The sequence below is a fragment of the Pinus tabuliformis genome, chromosome 6 (assembly GCF_031772625.1).
Source record: "Pinus tabuliformis cultivar Carrire ecotype Pingquan chromosome 6, CPIR1, whole genome shotgun sequence".
Taxonomy (NCBI): domain Eukaryota; kingdom Viridiplantae; phylum Streptophyta; class Pinopsida; order Pinales; family Pinaceae; genus Pinus; species Pinus tabuliformis.
In genome coordinates this window covers 1,785,960,408-1,785,976,765 of record NC_142292.1, presented here as the reverse complement: position 1 = coordinate 1,785,976,765, position 16,358 = coordinate 1,785,960,408, and positions in this window count along the sequence as shown.

The window sequence follows — 16,358 nt, the reverse complement described above, 5'->3', positions numbered from 1 at the left end:
AACACTAATATGTAAACAAGGGAATTATATTATATAATCATCATTGGAAATAAACATTGCAGTCTAGCCACCACTCATTTTACAAACAGAAATCCTCTATGGAAATAAACAACGTAATATTCTCTGTATTCAAACTTGCTACTGCTTGGTTTAGTTTGGATGTGTTGGTGAGGATGCTGCCAACTAAATTCCCAAATTATTTTTATGGTAAAGGTTCAACCCAACACTCTAATACTACCAACCAATCAAACCTTTGTTTATTGCACAACGCTCTAATAATCTCAACCAAACCAAACTCTATTTTATATACACAAATATCTATAACTATGCCCAATCACAAAACCATCAATTAAAATAGATGCAGATATATCCCAAGTAATTTATTAAGGATTCAAGCCCAGTGTTTCAACCGTTTATGAATATACTCATTTACCTATGTAGATTTCTAGGAGACACCACTCTATTCTAAATGAAATATAATTTTCATACTAGCACACTATTGTGCCAAATATAACATAGAAATTGGTCAGTTACAATAGTAGCTGAAAGTATATTCTTTTCCTTGTATAAATGTACTTATACAACACTCATTCAACACTCATCTATATATCCAATTGCAAGAAACCATAAATTAATTAATTATTTACTAAGATGTCAACCATATGGCTCTAGTTAGAGAGCAATATGCAACAATAAGCAAACTTAGATCACTCGGGAAATCATTTTATTCTAGTGAAGGCTTCCAAGAAAAACACGAGTGTCACCAATATAAGATGCATATCTGAATTTTCCAATGTGGTCATTATAATAGATAGTAGTGAGCATATACTAAGACATATATCTATAGGTGGAATGCCAACCAATGCATAGTGCTCCTATGCTCAAACAATATCAACTTTTATATAATGTTGTAAGATGTGGGATACAAAACATTCAAGCAATTAATTTAAACCAACAATCAATCCAAATAACTAATTTGATGATTACCACCAGCTAGTGAGCTAACACATTAACAATAGCACTATAATTACTCACTAACACCAACACAATGCACAGGCATATCTTCCTTGGCAGCAGTCCAATAAAGAAGCCAGTAAATGAATTTTAGTGTTGTGTGAAAGCAAAGGGAGATTGGGAATGTGGAATTGGCATTTCAATATCAGTTGGGTGATTTGAGAAAACAAATGGGTTTGTGTTTGTAACACACAAATTTCATTATACTATACAATTTACACACATAAATTCACCAACAAAATCAAGCACACAAGATTTAGATGGCCACATAATAGACATAAGGATGTTACTGTGAAACTCCAAATGGAAAAACCATCATTTGATGGGAATTTTTTTATGCTCAAGAAATTGCTAGAAAGGCTAGCATATGCAATATAAACAAAGTTTTTGATGTATTCTTACTCACTTGCAGTTTCTTGCAGTTTGCTTTGGCTCAGTGAAAACCTTCTAGTCGTGCATGGACAACCTGAATTTGATTATGCTCAAGAAATTGCTAGAAAGGCTGAGATATGTAATCTAAACAATGTTTTTGGTGAATTCTTACTCACTAGTAGTTTCTTATAGATTACTTTAGCTCAGGGACAACCTTATACTCATATATGGACAACCTTAATTTCAATTTCATTTTTTCACCTTCAAATATGTTTCTTCTTCTGGAGGCCTAGTTGTTCTGCTACTGCTATTTTTCCCAAGTTGCACTTTCTTTCATATATCTTCTTCCATTCATTGTATTCAACAACATTCATTTAATAGAGCTTCCTTTGAAGGCCAACAATCAAGATGACTTGTTTTCTCTTCCATGGCTTTGGCTTTTGGACCTTTAATTCAAACTTTTCTGAAATAAGGTTCCATTACAATGTTTAAAAAGAGATATTATTCAGATGATCCATTTCAGATCAAACTCTCACAAAGATGGCGATGGGATGACCAAAAGTTAACTTATATAATCTAGATGTGGTCTGACTATATGGTCATGTAAAAAGGAGCAAGAACTTTCCTTTTCAACCACTAAAACTAAATACATTGTGGTGAATGTTGGAATGGAGGTAATTTAGCTTCACAGCTTAATGGGAGATGTTGGGTTTTCTCGTATGGAATATACTATAGTGTATTGTGATATTCAAAGTGTAATACAAGTTGATGAGAATCTTTTTGCACACAGTAATATGAAGAATGTTGAGATTCATGCACATTACTCTAAACAAATTGTACAGAATGGTGTTGCAAGAACCCTCCCACCCCTACTCCATGCCCCATAACCTTACTTCGAATGGGGCCACTATAGGAGCACCTCTTGGTGCGTGTTCACAAAAAATGGAACTGTGCTACAGTATCAATTTTTGTACTCCCTAGAAATTTGCAACTGTCACACTCTAATGTACTGCATTTCACTCCAATACATGCTCCCATCACACTCACTGGACATTCCCTGGATGCTCCCTTTGCACTCCCTAGATGTTCCCTACTGGTAATGTTAAATTATTAAAGAAAGGGTTGTTTGCTAAAAAAATTAACATCACCATTCATTGTTTTAGGATGTTTGAGAGTGGTTCCATTCCAACCTTTTAAGACTTCATATGGAGAAAATCTTCATATCCCATTTAAAATTTGGCAGAGTTCACCGTTTTTAGGATTCCAGAATCAATGAGATTGTGGCATTCCATTAGATTCTATCACATATGAGGGTATCTTATTTCCATTTAATCAAGACAACCAAGCCTTATATGTACCCTAGTGTTTGTGATGTTGATTGTTAAACTCCTTTGTCATAGCTTTTGAAAAATGTACCCTTCACTGAAGCCAAAATCATTGATCAAACATGTTAACCTTTTTCTACCATATCTTAAGGCTTCGATTAGGAAGTTTGATCAAATTCCTCAGTGTTGACTAATGTAACTAGAGAATCAAGTTATAGGAAAAGGCTAAATAAGAGATAGATAATAATAGATGATACTAATTATTAGGATTCTGACATAAGTGATGGTGGAATATTGTTTTTCAAGGAGTGGAAGAACATGAACTTATATAAGTACATGTTTCATAAGTGCGTGAGAGTGGCTGGGAAGTGATGGATTAGGTTTTGCAGCAAAAGCCCACATTTAAAAAAATGTCTTTCTTAAAAAAAATGTTGTGCAAAAATCACCTTCGGAGTACCCAATTTTTGGGATTTGGGAGCCCAAATCGGTGTTAAGTTTCTAGAGAATCATAAGTACCTCAAAACAGAAACCCCAAAACTTGGAAGAAGAAACTTGATTAACTCCTTTCAAAATTGTATAAATCATAATGCTAGATTTACAAACAATCAATCTGGAAATATGAACAAAGAGTACAAATTCACAACATTGAATTTACTATCTTTAATTAACTAAAAGACAAAATAAAACACAACACTCTATATCTATGTTCTCTGGTGAACTCACCCTGCCTTCTTTTATAGATAAATAAGACTAGGTTTTATAGAAATAGAGTGGAAACCATCCCTTTGGTATAACCTTAAACTCTGCCTACAATAGTGCATCCAAGAAAAATAAGAAAGTTGCCTAAATAAAGTTCTGAACTCCTCTACCTGGTCCGCTAGGGATAAACTTAGAAACTATTCCAAATCTGAAATAGAAATCTCTTTTTAAATACAAAGCTAACACTCGAAACTCTCTAATGCAGTCACATAAATGTTCTAGGCATGCATGCACCCTCTACTTTTGTACATATCATTGTTGAGCTACTTACATATATGTACCCTCTAATTCTCCACTACATATCTGCAATTAAGCTACTTACAGTGTGCAAGAGCTAATAATAGCTCTGAAGTTTGTACAAACATCCATTATATGTCAAAAACAGGCTGTGTTAATTAATGGCCATGTAAAAGATATGGTCTTTTGATTTTTACCAATAAGATTTTTTAATCTCAAAAAATTGGACACATCAAGATCAACTTATCGACCCAGTGTTTTAATCAACCAAGCATTGTGAAATTTTTGTACGGACTATATGGTATTTTGAGCAAAAAAAGATTTTTTTAACACTGGCGATGTATATCATAACTAGAAGGATACTAGCATTGATCCATCTTTACACAAGACCTATTATCACATCATGGGAAATATTGTAAATGGTATAAATAATAGATTGGATCTTTCCTTTAATATCAATATATTGGACACATCAAGATCAGCTTGTCAACCCATTGTTTTAATTAACTTGGAAATTTGAATTTTCTAAAAGAAAACATGACCTATTGGCTAAAACCATTTTTTAGCACCTATGATGTATACCACCACTAGAAGGATACTCTAGCATAGATTTATTTTAACACCACATCTATTAAGTACAAAAAGAGAAATATTCTACGTAAAATAAATATCACACTAACCCCTTTCTTTTAATTTTATTTTGACGCTATGTTCACTAAGAGGAAAAATATATCTAACTCTTTCTTTTTCATTTTGTGGTGCTGCATGCACAGACACACACATAGTGTTGAGATAGCCCCCAGCCAGGTTGTACAACATCTTTCTTCCCTTTGAACAATAAGTATGTGTGTGTAGAGAGAAGGTTCACAAGATGTATGCCAAAGCTACTATGAATGTATTTGTGTACACAAGATGTATACCAAAGATGCTATGAATATATTTGTGTACAGGTGTATGTGAATTGGTCTGCAACATATGCAGGATGCATGAAACATATGCAATGAATATATATAATGCAAAGAATAGAATTCATTAACATAAAGCAACTTTCAATTTAAAAATTAAAAGGCTTGCAAAAATTTTAGGGCCATATCACCAGAGGTACATTCACAACAATCTACATAAAATGGTCTTCCAAGAGGAATCACAAGGCACGTGTCTTACAACACCATATGCCCATGAAATTTTCATGTGCAAGCAGAGGAATATATTTTCTTAGCTCATTTTCCATGTAAATACACAATTTTCCAACAATCACATGCTTAGGGTAAATAATGATAGAGCCTTTCAAGTTTCAAACACAATAGAAAACTCATACTAACAATTTTAGAATTTTGGATATTGGAGGAGGATGGATGAATGGGATGAAAGAGGAGATACACCTTTACACCTTCCTTGATCTCAACCATACAACTCCTTGACCAAAACATATGAGGGCTTCACAAGAATAAAATGAAAGGCATGTTGGTGGCATGAAAGAGCAAGGAGGAATTTGAATCAAGGGTGAGGGGCAAGGCCATCAAACTCTGGTGCATAGTAGAGAATTTCTTTTGTGAGTTAAGGCATGTGGCATAAGCAATTCTTAAGCATCACCTGGTTTAATGTGGACACAAGTCACCTATTTCTATGAAGATCTTGACATGAGATGGAAAGCTTCTTCTGTTGCAGGTCAATCTCAAAGGATCTAAATGATACTAGAGAAGATGCCCCTAGTGATGTAGTGATGTGAAATGTGATGCCTATTTCACCTACCTTAGATTGTTCATGTGCTCACAGTTGGATGCCAGAACTACCCTATTTGTATGCACTCATTAGCAGGGACATGATTTAGGATTCCAGTTTTGTGTTTCTTGTTGTATTTGGTCTGGTTCAAGATATTTATCTCTTACAAATTATCTATTTCTTTTGCTCTCAAGGTCACGTTGCTCCCTTGTAGAACACCCTATGATTTTTTTAAGGGACGTTTAGTTCAGTTTATTAATGCTTGTGTTTGAGGCCATGTTTATTTCTAGCATGGTCTGCAATCTGTAAGGGAAATCTTTGCAATAGATTGGCATATTATCTCAAAGTTATTCTTGCAGGATTTTAGTTTTTGGCTCTAAACCCATAAGCTAGTTGGTAGTGTGTTTGTTTCATGGCACATTTTTTGTAATATGTACCTATATATTATTTTTTATTATTAAACATAAGAAGAATCTTACAAAAACAAAACATATAGTTTGAAGCTTGATTTCCTTTCCATTCAACTCAATTTTCCTGATTTTCTCTTCAACATAACTAATATTCTACATAAGCTCTAAAAACACTATTTGTAGAAAATATTTATGTTAAGCATGAGAGGGTCATTTGAAAGCACAAATCTATAGCATAGCCTGATTAAAAATCAAATCTTCAACTTACAAAATCTACACCAATGGTGCTTATGTAACTGCCCACATATGAATCATCATGTAAGAGAAACACATTGAAAATTGGCACGAATTAATAGCCCAGCTAGATTCACTATAGCAAAGCATAAATTCATGTAAATTACACCATCCTTCAAATCATTTTAGCATTCAATCAATAGAAGGAAAACTTATGGCAAACAATAGTAGAAAACATGACTTCCCAACTACAGAGTCACCAGTCAACAAAATCTTGAACAAGTAATCGCTACAGAGCATAGCAAAGGCACATAAGTTAGAAGCGAGGACACAATGCAATCATGGAATTGAAACCAATTTTGTTTTCTGAAAGATGTGAATTGTATAAGTTCCTCTTATGGACTAATTTTGCTTTTTCCAAACATGCTTGACTCAAATGAGACTATAAAAAACCTAGTCTTGAAGACCAATTTTAAAATTTTGTAATATATGTTAGATCGGTTTGATCTAGGCCAATTTTAAGAAACCTATATTTCAATGCCACAAGAAGACTTTGCAAGCTATGGCATAACAAAACCCACATTTCTCATGCTAGTAAGACTGATTTCTATAAAATCATCTAAGTGGTAGAGATTCATTGCATGGTGCTCACCATATAATTAATGCAACATAGAATACTCGTAAAATAAAAGCATGCATTATGTTGAAAATAGAGATGCAACCCAACAAATGCAATGACAGGAAAAGATGCATAAATCGATACAACAATACCTGTAAAAGGAAAGTCCTCAAATGATGAAACAACCCATTGGAATGAGAGATCCCCATAACAATACCTGTAAAAGGAAAGTCCTCAAATGATGAAACAACCCATTGGAATGAGAGATCCCCATAACAATACCTGTAAAATGAAAGTCCTCAAATGATGAAACAACCCATTGGAATGAGAGATCCCCATGAAATCCATCAGGGAAAAAGGAAAAGGGGAAATATAATTGATGCAAAGCCCTAAAACCCCAAAAAAACATATAAAACTCAACAGCGACAAACCCCTATTTCATATACACTAAATCTTCATTGCAAAACCCCTATTTCATATACACTAAAGCTTCATTGCAATTGATTTGATTGTAAATGAATCCCCATAAAAGAGCTGCAAAGTTAGAAAGGGAGAGAGCATGTAATGAAACAAGGGTGTCTTACTATTCCGTAGTCATGTTGAATCCACACCTTAGCTATACACAGATCTAGAAATTGTTGATGAAGCTAAATTATTTCCAGACTCGAGAATGAACTTCCTTCCCTATGAAATCCAAATATAAGAAATAAAATAAATAATCAAATGCGAGAGTAAAATCATTTTATTAATATTGCAAGGATTTTGACACTAATCAACAGTTGATCAAGGTGCATGGGTTAAATTACATTTCCAGTAGGGTAAGAGCATGTTAATGTGTATCACTTTTTCCCTTTTTGTGGCAAAGAAGTTTATAAAAATAAATGGAGTTGGAATGTTTACTCTTAAATTTACAAAATCATCAAGAATTAGGTGTTAGTAAAAGAAGACAAAACATGTCAATTGAAATTCAATTTCATGTCATATTTTTCTAAAATTTAATATATATTTTTTTATCTAATTTATTCATTTTCTTTAAAAGATATTCATTAATATTTTACATAAATTTTTAAGTAGTGACAAAACTTCGACCCCCCATTTCTTTATTGATTTATGTTTCTTAATTCCAATTTCTTTAAGAAATGTGTTGTAAACATTCTAAAGATTGCTAAACAAATTTAAAAATAAAAAGTAAGCATATTTTTTAATTATTATTAAAATACTAGTAAAAATTATAATCTTTTTGTATATATAAAACCGTGACCAAAGAAACCGTCCTTTCAAGTTTATAAAATCAATTTTTTTTAATGGAAATTTGAAAATAACATATAACAAAATTTTAAAATTATTTTTTGAAATTTTTTAAAATATACTTTAAATTTTTTATAATAAAATTTTTAAATATGAGTATAATAACATATTTTATATTATTCAAAATATAATATATAAAATTATTTGTTTAGAAATTCTAATTCTATTTATATATATATTTTTTAAAAAGTTTTAGCATTTCATTTAACTTTACATATTTAAACCTGCATATTTAAAAAAGTTATTTATATTTTGTGAGTGATTAACTATAGTTTTTACCAATATTTACTATCAGTTGATTTATTTACAAATTTAATATTTACTTTTTATAACATTATTTATATTTTCTAAACCTATTAAATAGATTCACTATAGTGTTTACCAAAATTTATTGTTGATTAAATTTATTACAAATTTAGCATCTATTTTTTATAATTAACAAGTATGAAACTCAACTCATTTAATTGATATATTTATATTCTTTTTTTTTTTTTTTTTTTTAAATACTTTTTCACTTTTGCTATATAATAAGACACAATAACATGCTTTACCCGGTGGCCAATCGACCCGGTGGCTAATCGATAGAATACAATCGTATGAATGGGAAAGGCTTAACGTATTACCAAGGCCCCATAAATGCAATCCATGTGTGTGTTTTTTTTTTATAAATCATGCGCGTGGAACAAATAGCCTCTATTGATCTTGTTGATTCACTTTCCACTTGCCAATTATATTTTATAAACCATTGTGGCGATTGTATTTTTTATAAATGGTTTTTATTGATAGGTTAATCTGGTTTTGTGATTCATCTTTTGGTATTATTAAGGTTGGTAGGTTTTATTTGATGTCTTATGAGTCATGTGAGCAAGCTGAGGTTATCATTTCAAGATTTATTAAAATAGTATTTGAAATGTAGATTTATAAGTATAAGATAGCTTATTATAATAATATTATCTCTCACATATATATATATTAAACTTTATGAAAATGATTGTGAAAGTACTAATAAATTGTTTAATTTGGTGGGTTATGTTTAATAATTGCATATTATGATTAATAATTGAGTGTTATGATTTATAAGGGGAAATTTTGAATTTAGTTTTTTATTTACTGTTTTTTTTAATATTGTAAGTTTATATTTAATGTTTTTTTTATATTCTTATCAAATTAGGTGATCATTCATTTGATTATATATATCTATATATATATATATATATATATTATTTTGGTTTTTATGTTTAAAATAATAATATATTTACTAAATGTCAAATCTCAGTAGCACAACCAATTGAGGACAACTCTCGTCAGCAAAGCAAACTAGGATCAAACCTCACAGGGGTGGGTGTACCCTGTGTTAGGGGGAGGCGACATGCTAAAAAATCCAGTAAGCTAAAGGCTAATGTGGCCCAGGCTAGGTGCAATCCCTGGGTGACTTTGACAACTTAGATGCCCCTGGGTCACAGCTCCTCATGCCACAGGTCAAGCCTGTAGGATCACAGGCAACTTGACAAACAAAGAAAAATAATGTATTTAATAAATCATTTATGAGTTGTTTATCAAGGAGGAGAATGGGTTTACGGGTTATGCATGTCCTCTCGAGAAGATGTCTACTTTAAATCATGGGGTGGCATGGCTGCCACATTCATGCATAAGCAAGTGAATGAATTCCCTCAGTTTTTCCATGGTTTGCAGATCACGGAGTAGGAAGGAGAGTTGGCGAGTTCGGCGGGGGAACAGAGCTAAGAGGAAACAACTATTAGGCACAAATATGAAGTTATTCGTAAACCTTCCTAATGAATATATTAAAGTTAAAAATACATTATGTAATGCAAAAACATAGGTTTAATGTGCTGAAGAATGGTCATAGGCCTTAATTTATGTTTAATTTAGAGGCATGGGCCTTAGTTTACGTCTAATTTAGAGGCCCACCATACCCCCTGCTGAAAGTGTTGATAATCCTCTGAGAAACTTAGTGACCTCATTATGCCTCATTCATGGCCCTGGTGGCCTTTCTCTTGTGCACCCCTCAGTCCTTTCTCTTAAGAATCTTGGTTGTAAGTTCTGCAAGGACAAGCCCCAAAACCTATTTGTGTATAGAAAAATCACTATTTCTTAAGACCAACAGCTTGCTTTCTTCCCCTTATTCAAGATGGGTTCTTGAATATTTTTCAGTTTCGCAAGGTCTTCCACATCCTTATCCACCTTATTTTACGTTGTTCCACCATTTGGATACCTCTAAAACCTTCAAAATTCGTTTAGATGAGAACTAGGATATCCTGCAGTAATTCCTGTCAAAACTACAAGAAACCCTATTAGAACTACAAGAACCTGTTTTGAGCATAAATGATAGTCTGAGGTTAGGGCAAGCTCTTGACTTGACTTCCATGCCTTTATCCCATTTATATAACTTCTTTTATGCCTTGGAAAAAAACTACAAATTTCTTAGAGACCTCTTAGAAAGCCTTTTTATATCACTGCACTTTGAGTTCTGTTTTGATGGTGAATACCTCATTTCATTTTGTTGTCTTCTTCTTGTATCTTATGGCCTAGATGTTTGCCTAATCACCTTGGAGTTTTTTGTTTTGATTAGGTCTATGTTAGGCACTATATTTTTTGGTTTTAGCACCATTTGTTCCTTTCTTCCTTCTTGGAGCAACGCTACATCCTTCTTCTTACTGACAGCTACGTGCTGGCTTTTTCATTCTTCCCTACCATCCCGGCACTCTCTTCCTATAGCATCCATTCCTGCTCTTTTAAAGTCTTTTAACTATATGGTAGTAATCAGAGATGATTTATAGGGTTTGGAGGATGATGTTAGGGCTCAGAGGGAGTAGTGTAGGTTCGTGAAAATGGAGAGGATTCTCTATTTGTTTTTTCCAAGAAATTTTTAGGGTGAGATAGAGTGTAGGGTTCATTCTTGAAATTATGAAATGAGATGGATGAATGATAGATAGATAGTGGAGGGCTTGGAGTGTTGTGATGACTTGGCCTTTACAAAAATTTCTTCTCTCAATGATTGTCCTCGTTCCTTGAAATCATCGCCCTTCATAATTTGACTTCTCAACATTGCATGAGTGAAGGAGTGAGCTGCAATTAACTAGTTGAAGATGGTTGATACTGTTGACACATCCTTAGCTTATAAAACATCATCTCTCATGAATTGAAAACAAATTCCCAACTATAATATGCTCAAGAGAAGAGGTCAAAAATATTGCATACATGTACTTACCTGATCGATGTTGGAGAGACATACATGCTACTACTGAGTTGATGTTATTGTGCTGCTCATGACTTGGGTACATTTACTTGACTGCCTTTTTCTTTTTTGTTGATATCATTTTACTTATAGGTTGTCTTCCTATTGATGTGCAAGTGTTGGGGGACCTATATCAACCTTCCCTAAAGAATACCTAGCCTTCTGACCCATTTCTCCATCATATTGCCTCTTGTAACTTCTTCCCGGCCTTCCTGTACAGATCCTATAGTAATTCAGGACAACCTCTTGTAGTAGACTTGTCTTGTCCATATCTCCCAAATGGTAGAATGGATTGACCTAAAACTTTTTGAGCATGTTTCCATCATCATTATGCACCTCCTCATAAGAAAATATTGGAAAATGTATGTACAAATCTCGAGAGAAAATAAAAATTCATTAAGGTGATGGAGGCGGATTTCTTAGAAACCGTGCACTGGAATTTGCTGAAATTTCTTGGAACTATTGCCATCATCCATATGCATCTCCCAATGAGACAAATTCTTAAGTGGAAGCACAAATATAGTGAAAATTCAAAAACAGTTGTAGGAAATGGAGGTCGATTTCCTAGAAAACGTGTATCAGAATTTGCTGAAATTTCTTAAGAATGCTACCATCATCCATATGCATCTCCCCATGAAACATGTTGGAAAATGGATGCATTTTTTTCAAGTTATGGTAAAAATAAATTGATGCTTTATGTATTTTTTTTTCTTGTAGTAAAACAGAGCATTCTTGTAGTTTTTTCGAAATCAAGTATACTAAATGGGAAAGGCTTGAGAATGATGTGCGGATGGTGGAAATATATGAGGGCGATGGATTGGCATGGCCTTGGCCTTGTTGGAGCATTTGAGAAAAGGAGGAGAAAGTCAAAATTTGGCTTGTTTTGACTATGCTTGACCAATTTTTTTCTTTTGGTACCAACTTGTTTCTACTACTTGCAGATGTTTGAGAGTACATGAATTCATCAGAGAGATACATGGAGCAAAGGTTTTTTTCTTTTTTTTTCTTCTAGGCCTACTAGCCGCCTCAAGGAGGTTTTGAACTAGTAGGTTTGCCTATGCACCTCATAGGATATTTTCTTTTTTCTCCTTTTTCTTTTTTCCCAACCCATTGACTGCTTCATGAAGGTTTTCAATCAATGAGCCAATCTGAGGTGCCTCAAAGTTGTTTTTCACTTGATATTTTTTTTCTCTTATTTTTCAATATATATATTTTTTTTACGCTACCCGACTTGAAAAGAAAAATCACTTTCAAGTATAAGAATACTTCCAATGGAACGATGTGCACATCAACATGACAGGAAAATTGATGTATAGGCTTGAAATATATGCTTTGACATGTACCTAAATTTGAGTGATCAAATGCTTTGACTTTGATGATATCAACCACAATTGAAGAAGAAAGTATTGTTGGAACTTAGTTGTTGTATGGAACCAAACCTCAATAACTTCATGCCCTTGGTGTGATTACTTATCTGGATCATTCTTCATGTATTCTTCTACCATGACCTTCAATTCTTCCTCTTTTTTCTCATTTTTCTCTTGAATACATGGAGGATTTGATGGTAACCATGAGAGGGCTTTCTAAATCTTTGATTTTGATGTCTGTTGTTCATCAAGTGTAGCCCATGATTCTTTGGTCTGCTCATTTGAATCTTCTTCTTTTGGATGTGGTCCTTCAATGATATCAAGATAATCTCTTTTTTTCAATACTCTTCTTGAGTTATAGTGAATACCATTTATCTCAAGTGGAGATGCTTGGAAGTGTTGTACCTCAACATTGTAAGTGCACTGAGCTACTTCATTGTGTGGGTTCGGAAATAGTTGTACAAGTAGTTAAGTGAGAGTGTATATTTGAGATGGATGTGGTTGGGGTTGTGGTTGTGGTGGAGGTGAATGGTAGGGATAACATCGAGCTGGGTATGGACGACATTGATGAAAATATTGAGGATAATGTGGATGGCTCCTATTAGTTCCTTTCCAACCTTATTGCCAAGATTGGTTTTGGGGTTGAGATGGCCAATGCTGCGAAGGCAAGGGTGTGCTCCAATTACTTTGAGATGGATGTGCATAAGCTTAAAATTGTGAATTAGGCTCTTGTATTATATCAGGTTGAATAAGCTACCATGGCCCTCTTGGAGCTACATAACATAGTTGCATTATCAATTGACTTGCTTCATTGTCCTCTTAGTGAAATTCCTTCAACCTTGGTGAAGATGTACAATGTTTAACATCGTGTGATTATGCATGGACAACACAAATATCAACATATTCTTTTTCTTCATCTTGCATTCTTAACATTTCTTCTTGTTTGCTAAGATTTCTAAGAATTTATGTTTTAAAATCATCAAACAAATTTCCAAGTTTACCATGACTTACCGATCTTGATGTTAATTTACCTACTCTTTCCCTTCCTCTTGATATGTGTTTCTGTGTTTCACAAATTTCTTCAAATGATAATTTCTATACATCACCTCTACTTGTTATATCAAGGAAATCAATCCACTCGTCCCTAATTGTTCTGACTAAGAGGGTTTTTAGTGTAGCGGATCCTAAATCATGTATTTTTTCCCTCTTCACATTATACATGAACCTTTCTATTAGATCCTCTAAACTCTTATCTTCTCTTTGATTCATTCTAAAGATTTCTTCTTTAAGATCATGATCTTTATATTTTTCTAAAAATGTCTTTTTCATATCATTCCATGATCTTATTGAATTAGTCCATATACTCATGAACCATTTAAGAGCTCTATCCTTCAATGCTACCATAAACAATCTTAGTTTTTGACTGTTGAATAAGTAACCATAAGATCTAAAAAGGATTTCAAATTCAAAGACAAAGGTTTCCAAATTCTCTAACCTTATACCATGAAATTTTGGAAAAAAAGATGGAGGGATGTTCTTCAAGTGCACATTGATATCAGTATCTTGAATGGGAAATCCAAGAGGATATTCCTCAATGTCATCATCTCCATCCATTTCGTCTACATTTTTTTACCATCTCTTCTTCTTGTACCTACAAAAGTGCATCCTTATGTGGCTCTTACTACACCACATGATCAAATATGGGGGAAGTGGTGGGGGAGGGTGGGTTGGTGTTGGAGAATTTTTTTCTTTTATGATTGAATGAAAGCACTAATGCAATGCACTTTTCTATTTTTGAAATGAAATATGCCTAGTCGAATTTTTTTATTTTTGCAAAAAGTGAAAAGAAATTAATCAACTAGGGAAGAAAACAATGCATTCTCTGACATCTTCCCGACAACTACGCCAAAAAGTGGTGAGCCATGGTATTTTAGCAAGAATGTTGCAACTTCCAAGGCTATCAGCTTTTAATTATTAACTCGGGGTTCGTAAAAACTTAAGAGGTATCAACACTATATGTGTAGCATACAATGTGTCCTTCCTTTGCTATCATGTTGTAATGGGGTGCATTTACTGAAATAAAACCCTACAGTGATTGCAAAAAATGAACTGAAACGGACACCCTAACCTATTGCAAGAAATAAAGTACAAGGAAAGAAACATATTCTAATTACATAAATATCATGAACTAAATGTAAAAGAAAACTAACTTAACCCTATTTATCACATTTGATGATTTAAAATAACTGAACATGAAATCTAATCTAGAGAGTGTTAACTACTATGTGCAAGAATAAATATAAAATAACTTTTTCCTTTTTATCTTTTTGCTTGAAAAATGTAAATGCTAATCTTACATGGCTCTTTTGCAGGGGAGACAGTTGTGGGAGAAAAGGAGTACAATGGCTCAGATGGCTTGGAGGGGAGCCTAATCCTAGCTTCTAGTGATGATTTTTCTCAATCCAGGCTCAAAAGGGACCACTACAGCTTTTCCTATAGGATGTCTACACAAAGTACTAGTTCCTACATGATGTTTACATGATCCCCTATTTTATTACAAAAATAAGGTTGGAAGCTTAGGAAGTGGTCTAGAAGGTGGAATGGATCTTGGAAAAGGTGGCTAATGGAAGAATAAGGCATGGAGGTGGTGGAAAATACCTAGAACTCCAGCAAGGGCTTCAATATGGGTAGAATTGCTTAATGTAAATGGAAATTTTTTCTTTGGCAACATAGGTGGATGAGGCTTGGATGAGGCGAATGAGATGAGGTATCCCTACAATGTATAATATCCTGCAACAACACACATTATTGTCTACATATATCCACAAATTCATCTATATATGGGAAAGATTTATTAAATAATGGAAAATTACCTAGTCTAAAAATCAGAAACTTGAGAACTAGTGAGCCAGTAAATCTATCAAATTCCTAACCTAATCAAGTGAAAATGAAATGGGGTAAATTATGTTGTTAAATATAATGGTCTTATGATATAATGCAAGTGGAACCTACTTGATTGAATCTCGCTAACATGCTCTAAAAAATAGAAGAAATTTATTTTCTTTGCTAAAAATTAGTTTCCAGAAATCTATATTTGGGAGTAAGAAGACTAATCCAAGTAGCTCAATGATTAATATGACCTTCAAAAGATTTTCCAAGAATTAAATGATGCTTGTGATCCTAGAAAAGAACTTACATCAACCATTTAACCCAATCCTAGAACAAGAAATCGTTAATACTAAATGCAGAGATAGAAATAAACAAGAACAAGAGATGCATGTCAATAAGAAGTGAAAAGAATAAAAAAAATGATACAGAAGGACTTAGTATCATAGGATGGCCAAGCCCAAGGAAATTGAGATATCTATGGAGGAGAACAATATTTAGAAGCTAAACATGACACCAATGCTCATTATTTTTATTAATACAAATACATCCCTACAAGAAAATACAATGGAGCTGCAAAAATATGAGTTTTCTCCACAAGAAGACTAATCAAAATCTACCCCTAGAGGAAAAATTGACTTGTTATTTATAAAAAATGATTAGGAATCATTCCCCATGAGAGGAGGAAGCTTTCCGCACCAAAATCCCTTGATTAGTGGATCTCGTTCCTAATACTAGGAATCTCAGTTAAACGGGAGGGAACACATTCCTAGATTTTCTCAATCATTGAAGTTCGACAATTTGTGACATAATTCTAGAATATATTACTGATTTATTTTTAATATTGAT